Source organism: Balaenoptera ricei, chromosome 10 (genome assembly GCF_028023285.1).
Source record: "Balaenoptera ricei isolate mBalRic1 chromosome 10, mBalRic1.hap2, whole genome shotgun sequence".
NCBI lineage: Eukaryota > Metazoa > Chordata > Mammalia > Artiodactyla > Balaenopteridae > Balaenoptera > Balaenoptera ricei.
Genome location: NC_082648.1, coordinates 48,840,980 through 48,855,552, shown reverse-complemented (window position 1 = coordinate 48,855,552; position 14,573 = coordinate 48,840,980).

Genomic DNA, 14,573 nt, shown 5'->3' with positions numbered 1-14,573 from the left:
CAGCGTATTGTTTACCCTCCATGTGTTTGTATTTTTTACAGTTTTTTTCCTGTAACTGATATCTAGTCTCATAGCATTGTGGTCGGAAAAGATACTTGATACGATTTCAATTTTCTTAAATTTACCAAGGCTTGATTTGTGACCCAAGATATGGTGTATCCTGTAGAATGTTCCATGAGCACTTGAGAAGTGTATTCTGTTGTTCTTGGATGGAATGTCCTATAAATATCAATTAAGTCCATCTTGTTTAATGTGTCATTTACAGTTTGTGTTTTCTTATTTATTTTCATTTTGGATAATCTGTCCATTTGTGAAAGTGGGGTGTTAAAGTCCCCTACTATGATTGTGTTACTGTCGATTTCCCCTTTTATGGCTGTTAGCATTTGCCTTATGTATTGAGGTGCTCATATGTTGGGGGCATAAATATTTACAGTTGTTATATCTTCTTCTTGGATTGATCCCTTGATCATTATGTAGTGTCCTTCTTTGTCTCTTGTAATAGTCTTTGTTTTAAAGCCTATTTTGTCTGATATGAGAATTGCTACTCCAGCTTTCTTTTGATTCCCATTTGCATGGAATATCTTTTCCATCCCTTCACTTTCAATGTGTATGTGTCCCTAGGTCCGAAGTGGGTCTCTTGTAGACAGCATATGTACGGGTCTTGTTTTTGTATCCATTCAGCCAGTCTATGTCTTTTGGTTGGAGCATTTAATCCCTTTACATTTAAGGTAATTATCGATATGTATGTTCCTATTACAAGTTTCTTAATTGTTTGGGGTCTGTTATTGTAGGTCTTTTCCTTCTCTTGTGTTTCCTGCCAGGAGAAGTTCCTTTAGCATTTGTTGTAAAGCTGGTTTGGTGGTGCTGAACTCTCTCAGCTTTTGCTGGTTTGTAAAGTTTTTTATTTTATCCGTCAAATCTGAATGAGATCCTTGCTGGGTAGAGTAATCTTGGTTGTAGGTTTTTCCCTTTCATCACTTTAAATATGTCCTGCCACTCCCTTCTGGCTTGCAGAGTTTCTGCTGAAAGATCAGCTGTTAACCTTATGGGGATTCCCTTGTATGTTATTTGTTGCTTTTCCCTTGCAGCAGCTTTAAATATTTTTTCTTTTTATTTAATTTTTGATAGCTTGATTAATATGTGTCTTGGTGTGTTTCTCTTTGGGTTTATCCTGTATGGTACTCTCTGTGCTTCCTAGACTTGATGGAATATTTCTTTCCCATGTTAGGGAAGTTTTTGACTAGAATCTCTTCAAATATTTTCTCAACCCCTTTCTTTTTCTCTTCTTCTTCTGGGTGCATTTAATGTTGTCCCAGAGGTCTCTGAGACTGTCCTCAATTCTTTTCATTCTTTTTTCTTTATTCTGCTCCCTGGCAGTTATTTCCACCATTTTATCTTCCAGCTCACTTATCCGTTCTTCTGCCTCAGTTATTCTGTTTCTGATTCCTTCTATTTTTAATTTCAGTAATTGTGTTGTTCATCACTGTTTGTTTGCTCTTTAGTTCTTCTAGATCCTTGTTAAATGTTTTTTGTATTTTCTCCATTCTGTTTCTGAGATTTGGGATGATCTTTACCATCATTACTCTGAACTCTTTTTCAGGTAGGTTGCCTATTTTGTCTTCATTTATTTCGTCTTGTCGGTTTTTACCTTGCTCCTTTGTCTGTAACATATTTTTTTGTCATTTCTTTCTTTCTTTCTTTCTTTCTTTTTTTTTTTTTGATGGGTGGTGCTGTATTCCTGTCTTACTGGTTGTTTGGCCTGAGACATCCAGCACTGGAGTTTGCAGGCAGTTGGATAGAGTTGGGTCTTGGTGCTGAGATGAGGACCTCTGGGAGGCCTCACTCCGATTGATATTCCCTGTGGTCTGAGGTTCTCTGTTAGTCCAGCAGTTTGGACTTGGAGCTCCCACCACGGGAGCTCAGACCCGACCTCCAGCCTGGGAACCAAGATCCCGCAAGCTTTATGACGCAGTTAAAAAAAAAAAAAAGAAAGAAAAAAATGGAGCAGTACAATATCAAAGAATAAAAAATAAAATAAAATTAGAAAGATAAAAAATATATTAGGAAAAATAAAACTATAATTGAAACAACTGCAACAAGGTAAATTAAAACCACAACAGAAAAAAAAAAAAAGTGGGGTGGGGGGAACAAGCCAAAATGAGAGAACAATAACAAAGTATAAAGAACAAAATAAAATTAGAAAAATAAAAGACTTATTAGGAAAAATAAAAATATAAAAGAATCAACAACAATGAATCAACAAGGTTAAACAGAACCCTAACCTAAAAGAGGAAAAAGAGAAAAGAAAAAAAAAAGGCTTGGGCAGAATTTAGGTGTGTGTGGGGGCGAAACACTTAAGCAGGGGTGGGGTTTAGGGTGGGGTGGGGCCTAGGCAGGTTGGGGGTGACGTTTGAGCATGGGGCGGGGCCTCTGCTTAGGATCTGCACAGAAGAGGAGAGGAAACACGTGGAAAGGAGGGCCTCTGGAGTGTGGAGCTCTGGAGTTTGGAGGTACGGCCCTGAGTGAGGGTGTGTGCGTGGGGTTTAGGCCCAGCTCATTGGAGGGTGTCTCCAAGTGTAGAGGTGGGGCCCTGGGTGGGGGTGTAGGGGTGGACCTTGGGCTCTGCACGGCAGGAGGGAGGCTCCGAGGGCAGAGGATTAGGCTGGGGAGCCCAACAGGCTCCCCGGTGCCTAAATGGACAGGGAAGGCACTGGCCCCGTTCCCTTCCATTCCTTCGCGACCCTCCCTTACTGTCTCCCGCAGGGTCTCCTCTGTCGCTACTGGACCCCTAACTGTGGGGGGGTCCCACTGGGTGTAGGAACTCCTCCCCTCCCCCAGCCACCCCTCAGGGGTGCCGGTCCCAGAGGTCTGGCCTTTACTTTTGCTCCCCCTTCCCTCCCTCCCACTCTCTCAGGACTCGCGGGGCTGGAGGGGGTCTTGGTGGGCAGAGGATCAGGCCCGGGATTTCAACAGGTTCCCAGGGGCCCAAGTGGGCAGGGGAAACCTGGCCATGCTCCCTTTTCATCCTCTGCCCTCCCAATGGTTCCCCAGTTTCCCCCTTCAGTCATGGGATCCCTTCCCCTCCCCCAGCCACACCTCAGGGGTGCCAGTCCCGTCCCACCTCCACTTCGCCTCCCCCTTCACTCCCTCCCACACCCCACGTCCTACCCGGCCCCTGGGGGTTCTTCCAGTCCCTTTAGGTGTCCTTGGTCCCCCTCCGGTGCCTGGTAGGTGCCCTAGTTGTGAGGAGACGCGCATTCCGCATCCTCCTAGTATGCCATCTTGACTCTGCCCCCCCCAATACTTGTATCTTACTGAAACATATTAATTGAGATTCTATACAGAGGATGACTAAACTAAATCAAATTATATTTAATCCAAATTAAGCATCACAGTGGAGTATATTTTGAGATACATCAATGAGGAAAAAAAGTTTTAGTCATTGTTTTAATTTAATTAATAATGAAGCAGGATACTAATTTATGGAAGTTTATTTCAGTTCTCATAAAACTGAAGACAAAATACTGTATTTACCAGTGGAGTGCTGAAGATCTTTTGATTAAAAAAAAAAAAGTGGGTATATAATATATTTGATCTTTCTGGTTTACTAAATACTGTAAAGCCTGTATGTTAAAGACCACTGTTTATATGGCACTGTCCCAGCAAACCAAATGGTCCAGTTGGCTGATTTCCTACATATGCAGGCAAAATAGACTTACCATCCTTAACCCTTCCAGGATTTTCCATTCTCATCTAAACTTCTTGGTGCCTCTAATAAGAGAACAAATCTGGTCCTTCGTTCACCTTGTAAGGACTTAGATAATACACAATAAATTAATATGAGTAAATGGGTATTGATTCTACTAAAGGAAAGAACCTACTATATGTATGATGCCTAATGTCCTGGTTTCTGCTGTTATATTTTAAACAGACCTGAATTACCCTTGCTGAACTAAGTTGCAAGGAGTTAAACAGGTTAAATAGTTTATGGAGTCAAAAATCTAAATGTTAAGTGAAACAGAGTGGACATCACTACTCTTATGGAAAGAGGGAAGCAGAATCGTTATCTTAATGCCCTGGAGCCCATAGGATGAAAGAAAAGCTGAAGAATCAACAATTGACTTAGTTTCACTTGGAACAGAGATGGTCTCTTGTTGACAGCTAATCGAAAAGGAGCGGTTTCAGACAAAGTGTTGGTGAACATCTTCTGTATATTTAACTAGGGTGGTTAGAATCAGGGGGTGCATTGTTATGTTGTTAAATAATACCTTTGAAGTAGAGCTAAAAATTAAGAAGGAAATACTTCGTTGAAAGTCAATGTAAGTTTTAAATTAGGTCAGAAAAGCCCCAGCACTGGTGTTACTAGTCATTACAACAGGGCTTTAGCCAGTGGTGAATGATGTGTATTTCAATTAAGGGACTCTTACTGGGGCAGAGTTAATATTCAACTTGTGGATTTTGCATGGAGTACCAGACTGCCTGTCTCCCAAAGACATGGTTAACAATACTCATTTCCTATCCATGAATCTAAGCTGTAAAATTTATACTGCACATGAACAAATTAGTCCTCACATTGCTTCTGAACATCAGGTCAAATTCTTAAATCTTTTTCAGAGCAGAAATCTGTATTTATGAGACATTTACAAGGCCACAGAAATGACAGGTGATGGAGCTTGGGATTAAAAATTTAAATTTCCAGTGCCTCCTCTCATACCCACATGATTTCAAATCTCTGTGATTTAAATTCTATGTGTAAAGATCAAATAATCTTATGCTGTGTTTTCATTAATTCCTTTTCTATTTATTTATACATACCTTTCCCTATTCTAGTAAGGACTTAAAGTGGCATGGTGAAATGCAATTCCAAATGCATCAAATCTAAAACAAGCAGCTGAAGATGAGAAAAAGGGGGAAATAAGGAGAAAGGGTAAGATAAAGACAGGATTAAATTCACTTACACAATGTAGAACCCTTACTTTGTGAGAGGTGAGATACAGATTTTGGAGCTTTGCTTTCTTATGGCCAACGGGAAAAGATTATAAAGGCAATCATGATGCCCATAAGGGGCACAAATATTACTGATTCTAATACTAGAGAGAAATTATTCACCTGCATCTGGATAAACAAGAATATCTGAGATATAATGAACTATCACCCCAACAATATCCTGCAACTAAATACAACATGTTTCATAGGGTGGATTCTTTAAAGTCCCTCAATCTAAACAGAGGGAATATCTTGGGGTTTTAGGGAATGCTAAATAGAAAATTTCTTTACTTCCTAAAAACACAGACTGCTGGTGTCCTTCCTGCTTGCTCAGAGATTATTACTTGTCAAAACAGACCCTAAGGCTTCCCTGGTGGCGCAGTGGTTAAGAATCTGCCTGCCAATGCAGGGGACACGGGATCGAGCCCTGGTCTGGGAAGATCCCACATGCCGCGGAGCAACTAAGCCCGTGAGCCACAACTACTGAGCCTGCGCGTCTGGAGCCTGTGCTCCGCAACGGGAGAGGCCGCGACAGTGAGAGGCCCGCGCACCGCGATGAAGAGTGGCCCCCGCTTGCCGCAACTAGAGAAAGCCCTCACACAGAAACGAAGACCCAACACAGCCAAAAATAAATAAATTTAAAAAATTAAAAAAAAAAAAAAAAAAAAGACCCTAAGACTGAAGCCGTTGCTTGACTGAGACTGTCAGCTGGGCTGGCCCTGAAGCAACCACCGCTTATTATCAGTCATGTTTTTCCTTCCCTGAGGTTGTCAGAAACAAAGAGGGTCAACTCATCTTCACCTCTGCCAAAATCGTTTTCCCAGCCAGTCAGAGATAGGAAGGTCTAAAACTATAAATGTGGGCAGGCGTGTTTTGTTTTTTTTTTAATTCAAGTCTCTTAAAGGAGAATATTGGTCAGAAAAAAAACCCCAGCAACTGGGGAACAATTTGGCCATGTTTCAGGACAAAACTTTATCACCAAGAAGCCTAAATTGAAAGTATCATATTGCAAGCTTAGATGTCCTAATATTAATAGAAAATATTGACATAGAAGTATGAGCCACATGGGGATCAAAGTATCAGCTTTACTTGTGGGTTAGATAAGTATCCAGCAACTGTCAATGCACAGGATTGTTGGGTAAACTGTGCTAACAAATACAGCTTGAACCTGTGAACAAAGGTGGGGTCTCATAATCTCTCTATTTAATTTAGGATGTTGAGCCCAAATTATTGGCCTGAAATGTTGGGACAATGAGCAAAGATCTGATTCACTGCATGAAAACTGGAAATGAAAGGTGACTTCCCTGAGCCTGAAGGAATCCAAAAGGGCAAAGAAGAGGCGAGGCAAGAGCAGTTGCTCTTAACCCCACCTGCTGATAAAATGTGGTCCAAGGGATGTAATCCCTTACTAATCAGCTCTGCTACTCTTCTCTGCCTGTAAAAGAGAAAGTTCAAAATGTAGAGATAGAGGCAGGAAGCAATTATTCCAGTAATCCTCTCTCACAGAGACAGGTCACAAGCTCCTTCATGCATCAAAATGAGAGGGCAAGTGAATAACATGAATAACATTCCCAACCAAGTAGGGCCAGCTTCATGGGTGTGACCTGTGTAATCACACAAGGACCTGTACTTAGAAAGGCCCTGTACTTGGTTTAATGCTCTGCTGTCACTGCCTTGAAATTCTTACTAATTTTTGAACAAGGATTCATATTTTCATTTTGTATTAAGCTCATGAATTATGTAACTGGTCCAGCAACAGACAATTAAGACAACAATTACATTAGAGAAAGTGACAGTGAGCCAGAGGCAAACATTGTCTAGAAATGAGGGAAATTGACACCAGGATCAGTAGATGGGAGTAATCAAAGGAATAGTGGCTAATGTAATCTGATGGCATGAGCAACAAAGTGGGGAGTGGGGAGTTAGAAAGGAGGAAGAGAGAAGTTCAGGGTAATGCCTTTCTCACATCCAGTCCCAGTTGTGTGAGGGTTATGGTAGAAAAACAGCCACTGCTTGAAAAGTCTGCAGGGGAAGTGGTGTCTCCAGAGGAGAGTGACTCTTGATGTGTGTGTGTGTGTGTGTGTGTGTGTGTGCGCGCTCCACAACCAGAGAGAGGGGGCAAAAGAGAAGAATCCAGAAATTTTAAGCCAGCAGTGTAAAATGCTGATTATATCATCTGCACAAGAATTATAACCCTGGAAAGAGGTTGATTATGAGTCTTCCAGGTCTTCTGAGATGAGGTTTTTGGAAAATCCAAGCTGAAGGGTCTAGGATAAACATTAGGAAGCATCTGAAGGGTCTAGGATAAACATTAGGAAGCATCTGAGGTTTTAGCTGAGGCAAAAGGACCTGATCCTTCTTATTTATGGGGAGACTTATCCCTCTGCTGTCTCCTACTGTGTTTCTTGATGGCTACTATAAAAGCAAACAAGAAATTAATTATATGAGAAATTAATATATTAATTATACTATTATATTAATTATATTAATTTCTCATATAATTAATTTCAAGAAATTAATATATTCTTATTCAAGAATGAGAGAAAAAAACATTTTTCAATATATCAAAAATATTAAGATATCCAATACTAAAAGATCTAAAGGAAGATAAAAAGAAAAAGCTAAAAATAAAATGAATTCAAAAGATCAAAGGTTACAAGTTTTACTGTAATGTTAAATAGATAAGGCTTCAAATAAAACATAAAGACCAATCAAATTAAAGATTAATACCTCCCCAAATTATTTTATTTATTTGGTCATTTCTTGAAACTAACAAGTAGTTAACCTTGTGGTAAAGCAGTGTACAAGTAACATTCATTCTTCTTCCCATGAAAGGTAATAGGCGATGTTTTGTCTTCAGAGTGACTTTGAGGTCATATAAATAAAAACAAACAAAACTAAAAATACAAAAAAATTAGGCAATAGTATAATATGGCCACGTAGGATTTATTCTTGGAATGCAAGGATAGTTTAACATATGAAAATCAATCAATGTAATACATGACATTAATAAAATGAAAGAGAAAGAAAAACACAGTCATCTCAATGCAGAAAAAAATTTGACAAAATTCAACTCTTTCATGGTAAAAATACTCAACAAACTAGGAATAGAAGGAAACTACCTCAACATAATGAAAGTAATATACTAAATAAAAGTATAATAATAATAAAAGTAATATACTAAAAACCTATAGTGAACAGCATACTCAATAGTAAAAGACTGAAAGCTTTTTCTCTAAGATCAGGAATAAGCCAAGGATTCTTGCTTTCACCACTTCTGTTCAACATAATACTGGAAGTTCTAGCCAAAGTAATTAGGCAAGAAGAAATAAAAGACATCTAAAAAAGAAAAAAGTAAAGTTACCTCTGTTCACAGATGATAGGATCTTTTATGTAGGAAACCCTAAATATTCCACATACAAAAAACTGTTAGCACTAATAAACAAATTCAGCAAAGTAGTAGGATGCAAAGTCAATACACAAAAATCAGTTGCATATCTATATACTAACAATGAACAACTGGAAAAGAAAATTAAGAAAATAATTCAACTTACAATAGCATCACAAAAAACAAAATACTTAGGAATTAACCTAACCAAGGAAATGAAAGACTTGTACAATGAAAGCTATAAAAATATTGCTGAAATTAAAGACATAAATAAAAGGCAAGATAGTCCATATTCATGGATTGAAAACTTAATATTGTTAAGATGTCAATACTACCCAAAGGGAGATTTAATGAAACCCTTATCAAAATCTCCATGATGTTTTGTGCAGAAATAGAAAAATCTATTCCACAAGTTATATGTAATCTCAAGGGACCCCAAATAACAAAAATAATCTTGAAAAAGAACAAAGTTGAAGGGTTCACACTTCTTTATTTCAAAACTTAACTACAAATCTACAGTAATTGAATCAGTGTGGTACTGACATAAAGACAGATATATAGACCAATGGTAAGGAATAAATATCTTAGAAATAAACTCTTGCATATACGATCAAACGATTTTTGGACCATTCAGTGGGAGGAAAGACCATCTTTTTTAACAAATGGTGCTGTGAAAACTGAATATCCACATGCAAAAGAATGAAGATTAACCCTTACCTAACACCACATTCAAAAATGAACTCAAATGGATCAAAGACCTAAACATAAGAACTAAAACTATAAACCTCTTAGAAGAAAACATAGGGCGAACACCTCATGACATTTTTGGATTTTACAGTGATTTCTTGGATATAACACCAAAAACACACGCAACAAAAGCAAAATTAGCCAAATTGGCCTTCATGAAAATTAAAAACTTAAGTGCATCAAAAGACAGTATCAACAGTGTAAAAAAGGCAACCCACTTAATGGGAGAAAATATTTACAAAGCACAAATCTGATAAGGGATTAATATTTAGAATATACAGAGAATTCCTAAAACTTAACAACAAAAAGACAAACAACTAGATTCAAAATGGGCAAAGGACTTGAATAAACATTTCTCCAAAAAAGATCTACAAATGACCAAGAAACACATGAAAGATGTTCAACATCACTAATCATTAGGAAAATGCAAATCAAAACTACAATGAGTTACCACTTCACACTCATTAGGATGGTTACTGTGAAAAATAAAAATAAAAAATAACAAGTGTTGACGAGGTTGTGGAAAAATTGGAACCCTTGTGCACTGTTGGTGGGAATGTGAAAATGTCACAACCCTAGGGGGTAACGGTATTGTGAGGCAATTCCTCAAAAATAAAAAAAACTAAAAATTTAAATTTAAACAAAATTTAATTTAAAAACATATAATCCAGTAATTCCACTTTTAGGTATATTACTCAAAAGAATTAAAACCAGGGTCTTGACAAGATTTTTGTACATCCATGTTCATGACAGCATTATTCACAATAGCTAAAACGTGGAAGCAACCCAAGTGTCCACTGATGGATAAATGCATAAACAAAATGGGATATATATACACAATGGAATATTATTCAGCCCTTTTTAAAAATGGAAATTCTAACATATGCTACAACATGAATGGATTTTAAAAACGTTATGCTAAATGAAATAATCCAGTCACAAAAAGACAAATAATGTATGACTCCACTTACATGAGGTACTTAAAGTGGTCAAAATCAAAGAGACAAAAAGTACAATGGTGGTTGCCAGGGGCTTGTGGGAAAGGGAGGAACTGAGTTATTGTTTAATGGGTATAGATAGAGTTTCAGTTTTGCAAGATGAAAAGGGGTTTGAAAATGGATGGTGGTGATCGTTGCACAACATGAATATACTTAATATCACTGTAACACTTAAACGGTTAAGATGATAGTGTTTATGCTATATGTGTTTTGTCACAATAAAGAAAAAAATTTTAAAAATGCAGGATGCCCAGTTGAATTTGAATTTCAGGTATACAGTGAGTGGTTTTGTAGTATAAGTATGTCCCAAATATTGCATGCAATATACCTATATTCCAAAAATTACTAATGTTTATTTGGAGTTCAAGTTTAACTGGGTGTCCTGTATTTTATCGGAAGGAGGGAGGGAGGGAAGGAAGAAAGAAGGACAAATTAGGTTAATACCTGGTAGTTTCCTGAGGATGGGTTTATCACTGCTTCTCCTGCCCTTGGTCAGCTTTATCTGGCTCAATAATGGGAACACATATTGACAAGCTAATCAAGATGTAAGATTCTACTTTTGCTTTAAAAAGTATGATCTTTCCCAATACAACTATAACTGAGACCTTAATGGGTGATTTTGGATATTTGGCTATTTCAAAGAACAGGGAGAAGCACGTGATCTTTATATTAATTCAGGATAGTCTAAATGAAGACAGCTTTTTTACCAGAGAAATTTTGTCTCGGGAAGATGGAGAAATCTTGTATCTAAGCTCTTTATTCCTCCTTGCTCTTTTCTAGCCTCTGCAAATACCTGTGCAATTTTATTTCTATTAATGGATTTGGATGTTAAGACTATGAGCATCCTTTAATAACATGGAAATAAACTATTACATTACTTACTGACATTATCTCCCAAATTTCTTCTCTCCTTCAATGAAACTTTCCAAGCTATCTGTTTCACATACTAATATTTGCAGATAACTGCTTTATGTTTCAATGTTTTGAGTCATTTCATTCCATGCCTCTCACTCTATTACCTTGATTTTAGTCTCAGCATTTTTTTTCAGCAGAGATCCAGTTTTTTGTTCACAATTTCTGTCAAGGTCGTTTACTCTTAAAAGTTCACACAGGCACTACCTCGAGACTGAAGACTTTCATCTTGACTCCTGAACTAATAAAATATCTTTTTTTCCTGTTACATCTCCAGCATACACATGCTGCCTTTTTAAATATTTTTTTGGTTTTGTTCTTTATCTTATTGCTGGAGAAATTCCTACATCTTTCTTAAGCCTTCTGATAAATTCCTCACAGTCAGTTCCTTTCCTTCTCCTCTCAACGTGATGAAGGCACTCATCTGGGCTCTTAGCCTTTGCATAACCATATCCAGTCATTTATTTTCACTTTATGGCTAAATGTCCAGTAATGGCAGACAGACAGATTTTATAAGAGCATGTTTTTCAAATCTCACATGAGATTCATAAAGATTCATTTGTTTTTAACTCTTCAGAGCATGAGACGTCCCTGTTAACATGGAGAGTGAACAGGTTTTGCTTAGTGGCTTTTAGGATTTTTCCCAAATCAAAAATAGTAGAAATTACTTTCAAAATGAAAACAAGGAGGTTTTCCATTGTCCTAACCCTTTGTGCTTTTGTCCTTAACAATATTTTAGGCTATAAATGGCATCAAACATGTCTTTGAACACTCCCACTCCAATCTCAAATCAACTATGTTTAGTATCACTTCATTAGATTTTACAGTCAATATCACCATTACAGACTTGATTAAATGAACTCCACTGGGTTCTATAACATTAATTATAGCTGCACAACTCCTGCAGCCATCAGAGAACATTCATTATGTATGACTCCATCCACAGAAGGAGAAATCGCTGACTATTTGGGTGATGTCTTTTCAGAGGAAGTCTGTAGAATCTTTTTGATCGACAAAGGATATCTGATTTATACAAATATAAACTATTTGAGGAATGCACCTGATAATATAAATTTTGTGGGATCATTTTACCCCTTAAATATGGGAACAGTAGAAGAAGTGTGTTCTAGTGCTATTGAGCCCATTTTAGGTTTTGCATCCTACTTTAGCTGTGCCCGATACTGTAATAAATTCGGTTTCTCCAGAATTTACCATTATTCACTAAATGTTTATTAAGTAGCAGTTATGTTTCCTACTCTGCACTTGGGCTCTACAGTATGCAAAGATTATGTTGCAATATCAAAAATTTATGTAGGCTATAATATCAACTATGTACAAAAAAACATGAAGTTAACAATGTATCGGGTGAAATTTAAAAGTGTGTATTCAGGAAGAAAAGAGTTCTTAAACCCTAATGCTACTTTTGGCTCCTGTTACTTCCGACATAGGAGTAGTTCATGTTTATACCCAGTTCTGGGGTGGTGGGTTCATGGAACATGTGGCCTGAGTGTCCAAGATTACTTGATTCTACATTAGTGACTGCCACATGATTACCCAATTCCTCCCAGATTTGGAGTTTTCTGCTTGTAGAAATGTTCTTGAATAGAGGAGAGGTGTTAGAAGCAAAGAAATTAGTTGAGGGGACCAAAATATTATGACCAAGATAAATACGTAATTAGAAAACTGTTCATTTAAAGTATATTTGTGTTTATACAATCATTTATACCTTAATCAGGCAGGCACAGTTCTTGGTTGACTCTCTGAGTTTACTTAATAGATTGTGATAAGATTCTTAACTGCAAAATGCCATTTCTACTGCTAATATGGCTTTTCTTTTACTTTATCAATTATTCTTTTTCTTTAAATCTGTTTTCTAAATGCAATGCCCAAAATCTGACTCTAAGTAGGAGATCATTTTATCTCCATGAGAAAAAACCAACAAATTTTTCTCTTCTTTCTGTAGTTGAAGCCATATACATCTGACACATGATTTTGAAAGTCCTGTGGCTTCTAAACCCAGGAAGACACTATCTCTCCCTATTTCATGTCATCAGTAATCCTCTGACAATGCCCATGGCAGTGACCAGTCTGGGGCTGCGGCAACTGGCTTGAGACCAGTAGAGAAAAACATTAACCCTTTCCTGCTCATTATACATGGACCACACTAATTTTCACGGAATTGGCTTCTGGTGCAAATTGCAACTTGAGCCATAGCATTCAAGGAAGAATTCAAGGAATTCGAGGGAGAATTCATGAATAAGATGAAAAAAAGCTCTTTCTTCTTTTCAGGAACACTGGTGGCAAATGTTCTTTGCTTGACCAAACTTTAGTCAGGCTACTGAAACTTCTCCTAGGCCCAGCTGGGTACTTCCTTGTAAATTCCAGTTTTTAGCAAGAATCCCCCCCACCTCATCATCTGATCACCCTCATATCTGATCAGGTCCCTCATCCTCCACCATCCTCCAGGTGATGTCTGATCATCCTAGCTTGTCTTTAGCCAGAATCCCCGTTTTACCTCTGGTGTTTCTCCTTAGTAATTTTCTACCCACTCACTCCCACCCTGCTCTTTGGCTATAAATTCCCACTTGCGCAGGCTGTGTTTGGAGTGGAGCCCAATCTCTCTCCCCCACTGCAACATCCCATTGGAGTGGTCCCTATACCTGTCAACATAGCCTTGAATAAAGTCTGTCTTACCATCTTTAACAAGTGTCATGAATATTTTTTCTTTAATGCTGGCCAAAGAGCAAAGGTGATTTCCTCTATACATCTTGGCCTCCGCTGAACAAATCACAAGGAAGGGGTTCAGACATATTCTATCTCTGCCCCCCCATTTAGGCATATGACTTTTCCCCCCAAGAGATTTCTTACACAGTAAACACAGTGTCACTTTAAACAAATGTTTTAAAATGGTCTCTTCAAAGAGGAATGTCTGCTTAGGCTGCATTTTTCCCAACTGCAAAGAGTATCGTCTCTCTGAAGCCTCACTCTGAAGAGCCCTTTAGAAGTGCCCTTTTTAGAATGAGCTTCTGATGTGTCATCATCAATATTTCATCCCATGTGTCAGACATCATCAAGTGCACTTGCCAATGGAGAGTTTTCCAAAGCTGGTACCTCAAGGGGAGTGTGCAGCCATCCCCTGAGACTCACTGGGAGCTGCAGTGACCACAGCCGTCCCTTAAATCAAGTGGCCTAGAGAGTCTGCAGTATAGGCAGCTGTATCTGCTGCAGGTAGCCCAAGGGATCCAGAGCCCACTGGCAATCAGGCTGCTCCTGTGGACTTTCATAGAAGATCTGTTTATTCAACAATGTGCTTTCTTTCAGAGACATCTGATTACATATCAGTCTAGTCAAGAAAAATGGCAATAAGATTATAATGAGCAAACAAATCGTTTGGCTCAGCATTTCCTAGATTTGCCTAATCAGAAGCTTACTAGGGGAAGCCCATTAAGCATACAGAATTCCAGGCCAAACCTGAGACCCACTGAATCAGAATCTACAAAGCAGAATCTGGTGATGGGTATTTTTATCAAAAGTCCCCAGTG